General features: G+C 39.6%; 1 non-coding gene across 1 annotated transcript; it reads right to left on the minus strand.

The window, feature by feature from the left end:
• Window positions 1-239: 239 nt before the first annotated feature.
• Window positions 240-346, minus strand: LOC141704622 (small nucleolar RNA R71). The gene has a single exon (XR_012568023.1). It is a non-coding gene; the product is annotated as a small nucleolar RNA R71 (small nucleolar RNA).
• Between the last annotated feature and the right edge of the window lie 15,681 nt (window positions 347-16,027).

Consider the following 16,027-nt stretch of genomic DNA (forward strand, 5'->3'; position numbering starts at 1 on the left):
CTTTTGGAGGAGCGGCAACTGAAGACCCCAACATGCACATAAGGAATTTTGTCGAGATCTGCAGCACTTTTAAATATAATGGCGTGACTGATGAGGCTATCAAGTTGAGGCTTTTCCCATTCTCACTGAGGGATAAGGCTAAAGACTGGTTACATTCTGAACCAGCTGGGTCCATCACTACGTGGCAAGATCTTGCGCAAAAGTTTCTGGTGAAGTTTTATCCAATGGCAAAGACTGCTGCTATGAGGAGTGCTCTTACTCAGTTTGCGCAGCAACCTACAGAATCTATGTGCGATGCTTGGGAACGCTACAAGGAAATGTTGAGAAAATGTCCATATCATGGAATGCCGGATTGGATGGTAATCACTGGTTTTTATAATGGTTTGGGGGCCCAATCTCGGCCCATGCTCGATGCAGCAGCTGGAGGCGCCTTATGGGCTAAAAGCTATACTGAGGCGTATAATCTTATAGAGACAATGGCTGCAAATGAGCATCAAAACCCAACTCAGAGGATGACGTCAGGCAAGGTAGCAGGTATTCTGGAAGTTGATGCAGCCACCGCTATTGCAGCCCAGCTCCAAGCGCTATCAATGAAGGTTGATTCTTTGGCTATGTATGGAGTTAATCAAATAGCTATGGTGTGTGAGCTTTGTGCAGGTTCTCATGCTACGGATCAGTGTTCTTTTGTCAACGAATCTGTTCAGTATGTGAATAATTATTAGCGACAACAGCAGCCTGTGCCAACGACCTATCATCCTAACAATATAAATCATCCAAATTTCAGCTGGGGGAATAATCAGAATGCTATTCAGCCACCATATCAGCAAGGAGTAAGTAAACAGTTTAACCCACCTGGATTTCAGCAACCACAGCAGTATGCTACAAGGCAATCATATCCTCAACAGGGAAGTGCAGCTGCACCTACTAGTGCTGATTTTGAGGAACTTAAGCTATTGTGCAAGAGTCAGGCGGTTTCTATCAAGACCTTGGAAAATCAAATTGGTCAATTAGCCAATACAGTGCTCAATCGTCAACCTGGCACTCTTCCCAGTGACACGGAAGTACCAGGCAGGAAGGAAGCTAAAGAGCAAGTCAAGGCTATTACCTTAAGGTCTGGAAAAGTAGCTGATGCTGAAAAGGCAAAAGAAGTCGAAGCTGAAGTTAGAGATGAAGAATCTAAGGAAAAGGAGAAAGCGGCGGAACCAAAGAAGACTACTGTTGAACACACTCTGCCTGAGGCTAATACAGGGGAGAAACAGCTCTATCCTCCACCACCTTTTCCTAAGAGATTGCAGCAACAAAAGCTGGATAGACAGTTCGGGAAGTTTCTGGAGGTGTTCAAGAAACTTCACATCAATATACCTTTCGCTGAGGCTCTGGAACAAATGCCTAGTTATGCGAAGTTTATGAAGACTATTCTTTCAAGGAAGGTGAAACTGGATGACCTTGAAATCGTTGCTCTCACGGAAGAATGCAGCGCGGTTCTGCAACAAAAGTTACCACCAAAACTGAAAGATCCAGGAAGCTTCACCATTCCTTGCACCATTGGCAATCTAACTTTTGACAAGTGCCTTTGTGATTTGGGAGCAAGCATTAATCTGATGCCGTTGTCGATCTTTAAAAAGCTGGATCTGCCTGATCCAAAACCCACATACATGTCGTTACAATTGGCGGACCGTTCCATTACTTACCCAAGGGGCATAGTTGAGGATGTGCTCATCAAGGTGGATAAGCTCTTCTTTCCTGCAGATTTTGTTATTCTGGATTTTGAGGAAGATAAGAAGATTCCCATAATCTTGGGGAGGCCTTTCTTGGCTACTGGCCGTACTTTGATAGATGTGCAAAAAGGGGAACTTACTATGCGGGTCCAAGATCAGGATGTGACCTTCAACGTATTCAAGGCAATGAAATTCCCTACAGAAGATGAGGAGTGCTTAAAAGTGGATGTGATTGATTCTGCGGTTACTTCGGAACTCGATCATATGCTAATGTCTGATGCATTGGAAAAGGCCTTAGTGGGGGATTTTGACAGCGATGATGAAGATAGCAACGAGCAATTACAATATCTGAACGCTTCTCCATGGAAGCGAAAGCTCGACATACCATTTGAATCTCTTGGTACTTCTGACCTTAAGAATGCTGAAGGGAAGCTCAAACCATCAATAGAGGAAGCACCTACCTTGGAGCTAAAACCATTACCTGAACACTTGAGGTATGCTTTTTTAGGTGATGCATCTACGTTACCTGTTATTAATTCAGCTGACCTTTCAGGTAGTGAGGAAGACAAGCTCTTAAGGATTTTGAGAGAATTCAAATCGGCTATAGGATGGACCATAGCAGACATCAAGGGGATAAGTCCTTCATATTGTATGCATAAAATTCTGTTAGAGGAAGGTAGTAAGCCAACTGTGGAACAACAACGAAGACTGAACCCGATCATGAAGGAGGTGGTGAAGAAAGAAATTCTGAAATGGCTAGATGCAGACATCATTTATCCTATTTCTGACAGCTCGTGGGTGAGCCCCGTGCAATGTGTACCTAAGAAAGGAGGTATCACTGTGGTCGTAAATGAAAAGAATGAGCTCATCCCTACTCGAACAGTTACAGGATGGAGAGTATGCATGGATTATAGAAAATTGAACAAAGCCACAAGGAAGGATCACTTCCCTCTCCCATTCATTGATCAAATGCTTGACAGATTGGCGGGACATGAGTATTTTTGTCTTCTGGATGGTTATTCCGGGTATAATCAGATTTGTATTGCACCAGAGGATCAGGAAAAGACTACCTTCACTTGTCCATTTGGCACATTTGCCTTTCGTAGAGTTTCGTTTGGGTTATGTGGCGCCCCGACCACCTTTCAGAGATGTATGATGGCTATATTCTCTGACATGATTGGAAATAACGTCGAAGTGTTCATGGATGACATCTCCGTCTTTGGACACTCATATGATGAATGTTTGAATAATCTGCACGCCGTACTCAAAAGATGCGTGGAAACTAATTTGGTGCTTAATTGGGAGAAATGTCATTTTATGGTGTGTGAAGGCATTATCCTTGGGAATAAGGTCTCTAGCAAAGGTCTGGAGGTGGACAAGGCCAAGGTGGGAGTCATTGAAAATCTTCCCCCACCTAATTCGATGAAAGGAATCCGTAGTTTTCTCGGTCATGCGGGTTTTTATCGGCGATTCATCAAGGACTTTTCAAAGATATCTAAGCTGTTGTGCAATTTACTTGAGAAAGATGTGGCTTTCAAATTTGATGATGAATGTTTGGCAGCATTCGAGACTCTCAAAGGGAGTTTGATCACGGCACCAGTTATTACAGCACCAGATTGGACAGAACCGTTTGAGATGATGTGTGATGCGAGTGACTATGCGGTAGGTGCAGTTCTGGGACAGCGCAAGAAAAATCTCTTCCATGTGGTCTACTATGCGAGTAAGACTTTAAATGGGGCCCAATTGAACTACACCACTACTGAGAAGGAGCTTTTGGCTATAGTCTTTGGCTTTGAGAAATTTCGATCTTATCTACTTGGTACGAAAGTAACAGTATTCACTGATCATGCAGCTATTCGCTATCTGGTTTCTAAGAAGGATTCGAAGCCGAGACTCATTCGTTGGGTGCTTTTACTTCAGGAATTTGAGTTAGAGATCAAAGATAGAAAAGGTACTGAGAATCAAGTAGCTGACCATCTCTCTAGGTTGGAGAATCCCGATTCTACTTCACAAGATAGGACGTTAATCAATGAATCTTTTCCGGATGAGCAGTTGTTTGCAATTCAGGAAGAAGAACCATGGTTTGCAGATATTGTAAACTATCTTGTCAGCAATATAATGCCGCTTAATTTGACATCCGCTCAGAAAAAGAAGTTTCTGCATGAGGTGAAGTGGTATATGTGGGATGAACCATATTTGTTTAGACAGGGAGCTGATCAGATCATCAGGAGATGTATCCCGTTCTGTGAGACGGAGGGGATATTACGAGACTGCCATTCCACGGTTTATGGTGGACACTATGGAGGTGAGAAGACGGCAGCTCGTATTCTGCAAGCAGGTTTTTTCTGGCCTACTTTGTTCAAGGATGCTCATCAGTTTGTTTTAAGGTGTGATCGTTGCCAAAGAGTGGGAAATTTGTTAAGGAAGGATGAGATGCCATTAAATGTGATGCTTGAAGTCGAGGTCTTTGATGTATGGGGAATCGATTTCATGGGGCCTTTTATCTCGTCTTGCAATAATCAGTACATCTTGCTGGCAGTCGATTATGTCTCAAAATGGGTCGAAGTTAAAGCTTTACCGACAAATGATGCAAAGGCAGTGCTAAATTTTCTTCATAAGCAAATTTTCACAAGGTTTGGAACGCCTCGGGTAATCATAAGTGATGAAGGATCACATTTTTGCAACCGTAACTTCACTTCTATGATGCAGCATTATAATGTGAATCATCGAGTAGCTACTGCCTATCATCCGCAAACAAATGGTCAAGCGGAAGTGTCTAACAGAGAGATAAAGCGCATTCTAGAGAAGGTTGTTTGTCCGTCAAGGAAGGATTGGTCTTTAAAGCTCGATGAAGCTGTTTGGGCTTACAGAACAGCATACAAAACTCCACTTGGGATGTCACCGTTTCAGTTGGTGTACGGTAAGGGATGTCATCTACCGGCGGAGCTTGAGCATAAGGCCTACTGGGCATTGAAGAAATTGAACCTGGATTTAGATGCAGCTGGTAAGAAAAGAATGCTTCAGCTTAATGAACTTGATGAATTTCGACTGCAAGCGTACGAGAATAACAAAATGTATAAGGAAAAGGTGAAGAGGTGGCACGATAGGAAGCTACATCCTAAGTTATTTGTGCCAGGGCAACAAGTTCTGTTATTCAACTCTCGGCTCCGACTTTTTCCTGGGAAGTTGAAATCAAGGTGGCTGGACCTTTTATTGTCAAAACTGTGTTTCCACATGGAGCGGTGGAAATTTTTGAGAATGATTCGGACCAAGCATTCAAGGTTAACGGTCAGCGGTTGAAGCACTACTATGGGGATATGGCAAACCGAGAGGTGGTTAGTGCCATTTTGTTGACTACTTGAGAAAGGTACGGAACGTCAAGCTAATGATGAAAAAGAAGCGCTGCGTGGGAGGCAACCCATGAATTGTTGTTACAGGAACCCTTAGAAGTTAATAACCTATCCAAAAACACAAAAAAATCAGAAAAAAGGGGCTGAAAATTTTTTTTTCCAGAGACCCTCTGCGCGCCCGCGCAGCTATGCTGAGCGGCCGCGCAGCTTGCTGCGCGCCCGCGCGGAAATGCTGAGCGGCCGCGCAGGGGTCGAGTTCCAGAAAATTTTTTACAGTTCAGAAAAAAAAAAAATACAAAACACAAAAACCCATCACAGCCCATAAACTCACGAATTCTTTTCCCATTACCCCATGATTTTATCCCTCAACCCCACTCCTAATCTATTTTAACCTACTCCACACCCTATATATACATACACCTATCCCACATATCTCCCACAAACTTCCTACACTTAAACCCTCTCATAAACATCAAAAATCAGTTCTTACACACTTTTATTCACAAATCAATGGCACCCAAGAGAGCACGCACTATTGACAGCAGCAGCACAGTTCCTACTGCTGATTCATCAAGGGGCACTGCTGCAAGGCCTCGGTTAACTGACAGAGCTGCGGAGGAGGAGTACACTAGGCTGTTGGGGAAGCCGATTCTGAAGAAGAGGGGGTTTTTACCATCAGGGAGGGATGGTGAGTTGTTGCCCATGATTGCAGAGAAGGGGTGGATAGCTTTTTGTGAGTCACCCGAAGCAGTACCGATGAGTGTTGTTCGCGAGTTCTACGCGAACGCGAAGGCTGAAAAGAATGGGTTTTCTGTAGTTCGTGGGCTGACGGTTGATTATCATCCTGCGGCGATTCGCCGTGTGATTGGACAGCGAGAGAGGAAGCCCGAGGAGGAGAACTGGAATGAAAAGACTGCTGAGGATTTTGACTTGGATTTGATTTGTGCGACTCTCTGTCGACCGGGCACAGTTTGGAACCGCAGTCCAGCCAATAATGAGTATCGTCACTTTCCGGCGATCGCCATGAACAGGTATGCCCGTGCATGGAATGCATTTATATGTGCTAATATTTTGCCTTCTTCACATGCACACGAGGTCACAGTTGAGAGAGCACAGTTGTTGTGGGGAATTCTGAATGAGGAATACTATGTGGACCTTGGTGAGTTTATCTACCAAGGAATTCTGAAGTTTTTGAGGGGAGCAAAGTATGAACATCCCTTATGCATCCACGGTTACGAAGCTATGCCGAGCAGTAGGAGTGAACTGGCCGGCTCATGAGCAGTTGCAGTTGCCAGCAGCTCCGATAGATTCTGGCACTCTAAATGGGATGCAGGAGTGGACCGGTGGTGAGCCTGAGGAGCATGGGCTGGGTTATCGTCCTCCAGGAGGACGTCTAGCACGAGGTGCTACTATGGCTAGGCCAGGGCATGGTGAGGCTGGTTCTTCGAGAGCTCAGGAGGGTGCTGGGATGGGTGATGCCCAGTATAGGAGGCTTTCACGGCGGATGGATGCCATGTATGAGACGCAGAGCAGGTTTGCTCAGGAGCTCACCCTTGCGTTAGGGACTGCTTTTCGAGGCCTTGGAGCTGATATCCGGTGGCCAGTTTTTGGTGAGGACTCTGCATACCCGCCGCCTGATACTCCACCCACTGAGGGTGATGATGATGATGACTCCGAGTAGGTATACCCTGTGTTCCTTTCTACTACCTTCACTGGGGACAGTGAAGATTTTAAGTTTGGGGGTGGTAGTTAAGGAATATTTTGTGTGTGTCATATAGCTGCATATTCATGATAGTTAGTTCATATAGTTGCATAATTTTTGCCATATAAGTTTTTTTTATATAGCTTTATTTGTTTGTCATATCATATAGCTCATGCATATACCATGATCCCTTTTGCAATGATTTATCGACTGAATTGTGATATTGATGCGAGTGTAGTGATAACATTAAAATGATATTAAGTTGTGTAGGTTGATATGCATGCTAGAAGCACTTGTATTTTCACTAAGTCTTAGAGAATGCTTAAGGGCTAGATTATTGTTATGATCTGATTATTTTCGAGGATAATCTATTTATTATGCTTAGAATTTGATAATAGGTTCTTAGTGGTAAAGGCATGAAAAAGAAAAAAAAATGGAGTAAAAATGGAATTTGTTGCTAGTTGTGGCTAGGCGTCAAATGGCTAGTAGCCGGCTCGCATGTTATGCGAGTAGTCTAGGGTTGAGCAAGATGGAGCGAAACGCACTTGCTCAGAAAAAAAAAAAATTGCATAATTGATCAAGAGTGGGCTCTTTGGTATTCGAGTTATTAAGTTCTTAGGGGACTTTGTGCCTAGTGACCTAAGGCTTTTAGAGTCTGGGATCCGCTAACCTAACGCTCGTTACATGGATACCATTGTATAAGTCTTTTGTGGACCTCACTCATTGCACGGTCAAATAAGCATTTCAGTTGTAAATAAAAAGCACGATTACGTAGTAAGCTCTAGAGTTCTTGTAGTGTTGTATATCACTTTGTGCCTAGAATTTTTATTCTTTGTATAATCGTAGGATTGCCTTGAGGATAGTCTAGTCATAGTAATTGGTCTAGTTCCGAAGCATATCTGTTAAGCATTTGCACACACCACGTTTCTGGCTGTAGGTCTGTTTGCATGAGTTTATTGATCTTTAGTGTCTAACTGCATTCGTTGAGACATGACAATTTGGATGGTTAATTGTAGTAAGGGGGATCGTTGCATTTTCATATAGATTGCATTCATGCATATTTTTATTTGTTTTGAGTCTGTGACGCTTGAGGACAAGCATCGATTTAAGTTTGGGGGTGTGATAAGTGGCATTTTATACCACTTAGAACGTCTTAAAATGGCTTAAATTGGTGTCTTGAAATCAAGTATTTTGTGTATTTGATGCGTTTTTCTAGTGTTTATGCATTTCAGGGTATTAGTTGCATTTCGGAGGAGGAATCATCAAGAATAAGCCTTGGCATGTGTTCACCATTGCGACAGGAAGAGAACGGGCAGATTACGGCGAAGAAACGGAGCAAACCGGGAATTTTTCCAGTAGGGTCCTGCGCGCCCGCGCAGCAATGCTGAGCGGCCGCGCAGCAGCCTTGCGCGCCCGCGCAGAAATACTGAGCGGCCGCGCAGGGTCGGGGAAAAAGCTGAATTATTTTAGACTTCTACTTCTGTTTGGTTTCCAACTTCTATGTAATCTGAGTTTTATGGGACTATTATATAAGTAGATTTGAGACGTTTTCATAGAGAATAAGAAGTAGATTATGTTTTAAATTGTGTTGGCACAAGAAGCGAAGGAAATAAGGAAGAAGACCGATTTAGCACACTGCAGCGAAGAGGAAGCATATATTCTTGTGATTCTTGTTTCGTTGTAACGTTGGATGCTAGTTTTCTTGCTTTGGCTTATTTACTCTTGTGACGTACTCTGTTTTAATATAATTAGTTTAGTTATTATTTTCTTGTGTTGATTATCATGATTTCATATGAACCCATGATGGCGATGAGTTCTATTATGGGCTAATCGTGATCATGGGGTTGCAACAGATTTATTATGAAATTCTTTAGTTAATTGTTTAATACTTTAGTGTGTGATGTTTGCATGATATCTAGTATTGGTTGTGCGTATTCGTCTTATGTGCGTCGCGAACATATAAGATAGGGTGTTAATCTCTTGTGAAGCGACGGGGGATCTTGAGATTTAGAACTTGCCATGCTAGCATAGGTTCATGTACGTTGTGCATGATTAGTGGGTAACTCTAACAGTTTTATTTGCCCTATGTAGTCAAAAGGAATAACTTGTGCTTAAATCGTTGTGTTGTCAATTTCTGTAGACATATAGGAACTCAACATAATTGATGACTATTCAACTTCTATCTTAATTGTGGATGCTTGGTAGAATGGTATTAGTACAATAAAAGTTGGCTTTTATCAGTTTTGTATTATTCGATTAATATCATCACTGTTACATGCTAAAGGTAATAACAATGGCTATAGAAGGAAGTAATAATGAAGTTGTGATCTCATGAGTGTTTTATTATTGATAAGTTGAAGTGTTAGTTAAGTGGTTAATTAAGTAGTTAATTATAGTTAATATTTAATCAACAATTTTAAGTGTTATTATCTTAACATTGAGAAGTAGTCATACATTGGTGAGTGAGTTTAATTAGACAAAACTTAGTCTGAGTCTCTGAGGGAACGAACTAGAAAGTATTCTATATTATTTGCGAACGCGTATACTTGCGTGAATATTAGTGCGTGATTTCGCCCTAACAGGATTGGATCTGAAACCCACAATGATTAATATAACCATACCTTTCTCAATTCTTTTTAGAATATTACGAATTGCCCCTAATGAATTTAAGGTTTGATTTCATGATTCTGTTAATTTATTTCTGACCATTATTAATTGGTTTATCTTTTAATAACTGCGCATGGTCTTCATTATTACCGTCACAATCTCGTAAAAACTCAACCGTTAGATTATTATTTCTTGAAAAATTTCACAATCGAGTCACCATTGCTTCATCTCTATTTATGGCTTCGCATCGAACTTTCGTTACTGACCCGGGTATGAGCATTGGATTCATCATCACTTATTTACGCAAATTAGAAAATTTTACAATTTCTTGAAGAACACGTTCGAAGTTTGATTACATTTAAGATTTCTTCCATCTTGAGTCTTCACGAACAGTATCTTCCAGTGACGAAGGGATGTTTCACATCGTAATTACATGTCTGAGTCATTGTTCGGAATTTCATTGATCTTTGATTATCGTCCCGATACTTGTTTGCAGCGTCTGACGCACACAACTTTGCTTCCTTATTTTGTAATAAATGTATGATTCACTAACCATTCATTTCGCGTCGAAATCCTCTAGTTTGAAGTGCATTATTTATCAACTTGCAATCATATTCTCCTTTGACACGTAATTCTACCTGTCGCACATGACTATTCTATTTCTTTTGGAATCGTCAAAGAACAGACTCGATGCAAGAGGAGAGTTTGTAAACATGATTTTGATTGGAAAACGGAATAAGGAATAACAATGCGACAACTGATTGAAGGAAGAAAAATGAGTGAAGGATGAGACAACCATATTCGTACTCAAGATGGCCAGTCTTTCATACTATATGGCATACAACACATGATTAGGTGGCGTCCCACCCGACTCTTCATCATTTCGACAAAGCGTCATATCATAACACTGTTGTCTCAATTGGGAATCAAGAATTTGAGAAAAGCAACAATTCAGAAGGGATACAAGAATGTTCTTTCATTTCCGCCTCATATGATTTATCAACAGAAGAAGCTTATACATATTCAAATTCGAGAAGAACATATGTTATCATACTAGAAGAAAGAATGTCAATGCCGATCACCTTCCACGCTTCACTTACGTATGCCTTCAGGATCGTGCGGATACAGGTTCACGATTCAAGTCACATCACTGCTTTGAAATGCTTCCTGGAAATGCTTTCACACCAAATGCTTCAATAATTTAATCTTAATCGCGTCATTCCGAAGTTAAAATCACAGCTTCAGATTTCATCTATGTCGTGTAAAATACCCATTGATCACGTAATGCCTCTATTTCATTGATAGAAATACGATTCTTCTCCAATCATCTAGAAGATTCTGCCATTTCCTTCAATCATCCTCCGTCCATTCGAATCACGAATCTCGTTAAATTTTATTAATCTTATAAAGTGGGGAAATAATATTTTAATACGTTGATTCAATTATTGATTTTATTAAACAACGTGTACTTTCATTTTTCACAGCAACCTTAAACCTTCTTCCTGCTGATGGGTCTACTTGGCCCTTTGAATAACAACACTGAGTCTAATTCCATTCTTCTTTTTGGATCATTTTCTCTTTATAATAACAAGAACATAAGTAGTAGTTTGGCAACCAATTTGTAAAACTCATTTAATGCAAAAATCTTCTGAAAGTTGATTAAGAAAATCTTTTCCGAAATCTCATTTTAAAGTTTTGGAAATCAAATATTTGGTCGTCATTACTATATACATTACTTGCTATTTTTATGGTTTAACAATGAAATGTCTAATTAAATAATGTCCATATAAGGGTCTCTTCACTTTGATACCTCTTCTATATTTCCTCGGATTCAGCTCGCACAGATTAGTCGCCAAAACTTCATTCACCGTCGTAAATCATCTTATTCGCAATTCTATCACAACGCTGACTTGTAGTAATATCTTTGACATTCTTTTCATCGTCCTTGATGTTATGCTTACAACCACGCATGTGATTCGATGTTCTGTATGTAGATAGGGTCGTACCTTCTTGCTAGTCTTACCTATATCTAGGAAGGTAGATATCATTCCTCGCGCAACTTCCAATAAGTGATAGGATCCTTCTCACCACGGCGGTGCCTTCGAAACATGCAACGTTGGTTCTTCATCAGCTTCCATCAACTGGTTGCCCTCGACGTGGAACTCGTCCTAATACCTAATTCTAAGTTAAATCGTAACTTCTCTTACACAATTCTAACAAGAATCGATCGCATATTCTTCAAAACCACGTGAAAAGTAGGGTAACATACCCCGTCTCCAATGATCCGTCGATTCCTCATTATTGTATAATCTGATAACTCAATATACCTAAAATGTTATGATATTCGCCTTACACTTTCTCAACGATCCTATCTTAGCAACTCTAGATCGGATCCGCTAACCCTAATTCGTACTCAACTCAACTTAACCTGAGTATGCCTAGGGTCTTTCCTATCCTGTACGACCTATCATTCCTATCTTACTCTAACCTATTCTTATTTCAGTGACCAATAACCTGCAGCTCTGATACCAACTGTAACATCCCAAATCCGGGGTCAAGATTTGGTGTCACTAAACAATCCTTACATAGAATAAAGAAATAAATAAATAACCCCTTGAATCCGGATCGTTTATAGGTTATGGTATGAAACAAGAATCTAATCTTCTACAACTTACAACAACTAAAATACAATTGTAAATACCTCTGAACTAATGCTCGAATCATATTCTTCTAACTTCTTCAACCTCTCGCAGCGGAGATTTCTCGAACTTCTGCTGTCTATCTAAGCTATTCATTTTTATCCTTATCTATTTCTGGCAGAAATAAGAATTGACAAAGCAAGAGTGAGCCAAAAATGCCCAGCAAGTATATAATTTGAGTTTCAAACATTAATTTCAAAGAAAACTTCCAGACAAAATCTCTGAAATATTTTGAAGGGCGAAACACGAAATCATTTAAAGGATATACCTCGTTATCTTAAAATCAATTTGATTTGCATTGCTATGAATCACATAGGACATAATGACATTTTTGTAAGAGCTTTAGAGATCGCGTGTTTTTAAAATAGCTTCTGGTATCATTTTATAATTAGGCAATGAATGCAATAACTATTCATAAAACGACGTTCAAGAAATTCCTAACTATTCAGTATCCATCATTATCGACTAAGTTTCCATAGACTTAGCCTGCTAAACCAGCCTGATAAGGACGGGTTGAATAATTAAGAAGATCTCAATTCATTCAAGATCCTAACTATCACTGAGCAACTAATGCTGCAGCAACAATCTGAACCTCGAATATATTTAGAAATATTGTAATTTCCCGAAGAATAACTTTAAACCATAATCACATTTTATTTCAAGAGGGAATGCTATTAATGGCGAACAATAAAAAATTGGACTGGACACTAGAAACCAACATATGCACTATAACCTGCTGATCAGTCAGGAGATAGTGCGGATCTATACCCAACTGCATAGACCCAACCAACATATGGGGCACCCTGGCAACTATGGCCTAATAATTAATGGTCTGGGTAAAACCCAGCCCGTATAGTAACAATCCAGCCCGTAGAGTATTTTGTTATCAAATCATTTTGATTTCAAAACATCCCAAATTAGGGTTCGCAAATAACCCGAACGAATGGGTATTTGCTCAAGAGAGCAATTGAATTATAGTAACAAGAATAAATGAACAAGCATAATATGAGTAATTGCAGCAAAATGTAAAACATTTAACTATTCTGAACTTAGAATAGTAGCGAATAATATTTGCAGTATTTAAAAGAAATTCAAGAGTACTTGCAGTATTTTAAAAGAAAAATCCAGAATACTTGCCTCAATAAGCTTTAACCGTTATTACTGGTTGACTTTGGTTCGACTTAGATCATTCGGCTTTATCATGCACCTACTATCCTATTCTCGATACGATCCTGTTAGGTCCCAATTTGTTTGTAGAAGGGGGGTTGAATACAAACAGTACCAAATAATCGAATTAAATGCGGAATAAAAATGTGAAACAAAATTCAAGTTAAATAAAAATATTATTAAACTTGAAAGGTGTTACAACAACTGTATCGATTACAAGGAATTAATCTCAAATTAATTATCACAAATTTAGAATAAATTCGACATGAACTTTTTCTATTTTTGCAATAATTAGAATCAAATGCTAAACTCGATTTGAGATTAAGTTCTAGGGATTTTGATCCGCTAGATTGTTACACAAGAACAAGATAAATAATTCTAGTGGTTTGGATTTAACATTAACAAACTAGAATTTTGATCTTGATGTAAGCAGAGAAGAAAATAAAATGTTTGAAGGCGGCTGCTTTCTTTTCTTTGTTCTTAAAAATGAGTTCTGGATATTTATGAGTTCTGGATATTTAGTTGCTGTTTCTCTGCTCTTTTTAATCAACAACCGAATGGAATTGAATTGGCATGACAATCCTATAGCTGGCAAGACTTTCGGTAGGACAATTGATTGAACTAGCAAGACAATCTGAATGAACTAGCATGACAATCAGAATGAACTAGCAAGACAATCCTTCTCCTAGTGTAACTTTCGGTGAGACTATTGAAAATGGCCTAGCATGACAATCGGTATGACAATCCTGATTGTCATGCTAGTTCATTTTCAATTGTCTTGTTGATTTAATGCAGATTTTAATCCAATTTAAATTCTGAAAATTCCTAAAATTAATTCTGAATTAATTAATCAATTAATTTAATTAATCAATAAATTAATCTTTGCAGATATAATTTATTTTCTTAATTAAATTATATGATTTAATTAATTAATAGAGAATTAATACTAACCCTGAGCAGCATCCATTCTTCTGAATATCTTCTGAAAATCACTGAGAATTATGAATCAATTCCACCACTTCAATGTTGACACTCGATGTACTGTCTGGTTCATGAGTGACTAACTTCCGTGACGTTTCTTCATGTCTTGACTTTGACACTTTGATTTTCTCCAGATTAAATCCTTGTAATTAATGATACTCTGACGAGATCTCTGTCACTTGATTAAATCCACGATCTTGATTTATATCACTGAGGCATGATCAACTTCTTGAACTTCTTCCAGTGAATTAACTCCTCAAGTCTGTAGATGAACCTTGTTTCTGAATCCTTTGACAAATATTACTTTGCGAGATCTCTCTGACGGTCGATCCACTATTTACTTATTACATTCTTATTTGAGTTGAGTTGAATCCTCGAATGTACAAATAGGTCTCTGACATATGACTTACAATCTCCCCCTATTTGTTTGTTAGACAATAACACATAAATACCTAGAGGATAACTCAACTAACAAATAAGAAAAAGATATAAACATACATGCAAAGTAAATAGCAGAAAAGTTCTGGATGAGATTTAACATTTTCCAGATTCCAAGTAGATGTTCCTCTAGACTGAACATATCTTCAAGTAGTTCCATCTTCATTTGTACAACCACATTTCCTGTTGAGAAGCCCATATCTCTTGCTTCTCCCCCTATGAGAATCAACTGATTAAAGAAGATCACCTTCGTTTTACCACCTCTCCCGTACAATAGGATCCGCAGATAAAAACCAATGGTACTCCCCTAACTGCTTCTTCCCTTACTAGGAAATCACCTTGTGTTTACCACCTCTCCCGTACAATAGGATCCGTAGTTAGAAACAACAATGGTGTGGTGTAGTGTACATGTAGGATCTTTTTCTTACTCCCTGCTATTTCTCCCCCTTAGTTGAGGAATCCTCCAAACTATTACTTAAGCTTTTATCTCCCCCTTAAAGAAGGAATGTATGCCGTCGTCAGAAGGAGTTCTCATATTTCACTTGGTTGGAAAAGAAATAACAAGTAGTTTCACTTTCTTCCTCACTGTGAGTGTGTGATCCTGTTTAGTGTACCTCACATGTGTTTCACTCTTCTCTCCACTCGTGTTTACACTCATTCTCACAAGTGTATCACTCTTCTCTCATAGCTCCATAATCCAGCTGTACCTGCAAGGAAAATCACCTTAGCCATCCTTAAGGAGGTCACAGGTGGTGCAATGGGAGTTCACAAATCCCCATCCTTGTTAAACTCGTCAGATGAATCTGAGTCATAATTTACAAGTTGCTAGTTTCCTTTTTAGGGTTCCAGATTTGAATTCTGGGAAGGTAAACAATGATCCAAAGAATTTAGCATAAAGATCACAGTTCCCTTCTAATGCCTGTGAAGACATTTCCTTGTGACTCATCAGGTAATATCTGAATCATTGTCAACAAGTTGCCGATCTGCACCTATGTCAAATCCACTATCCGCAGATGCATCCAGGGGATTTAAGCCTGGGGAGGTAGACACTGACCACTGACATATGGCTTTTGGATCAGTATCCTCTCCTAACACCTGTAAAGGCAATTGGTCCATTAACGAACCTTGAACAATCGAATCTGACCTTAAAATGGTCGAAACTCTTGTTTCCGTCAACTCATCCTTTGTGTGTGTAACCTTTCCTTGTGCATTAAGAATTGTTTATATTTGAGGTGGTGACACTACATCGGATACCTTGGCCGACAGGAAAAATTCAATAGACGCACCCTGTTGAGAGAATGAATCTAGTAACTGTTTTTGTGCCTTTTCAGCCATTACATCTTTTTGAGAAGATGTATGGGGGCT

Source organism: Apium graveolens, unplaced genomic scaffold (genome assembly GCF_009905375.1).
Source record: "Apium graveolens cultivar Ventura unplaced genomic scaffold, ASM990537v1 ctg806, whole genome shotgun sequence".
NCBI lineage: Eukaryota > Viridiplantae > Streptophyta > Magnoliopsida > Apiales > Apiaceae > Apium > Apium graveolens.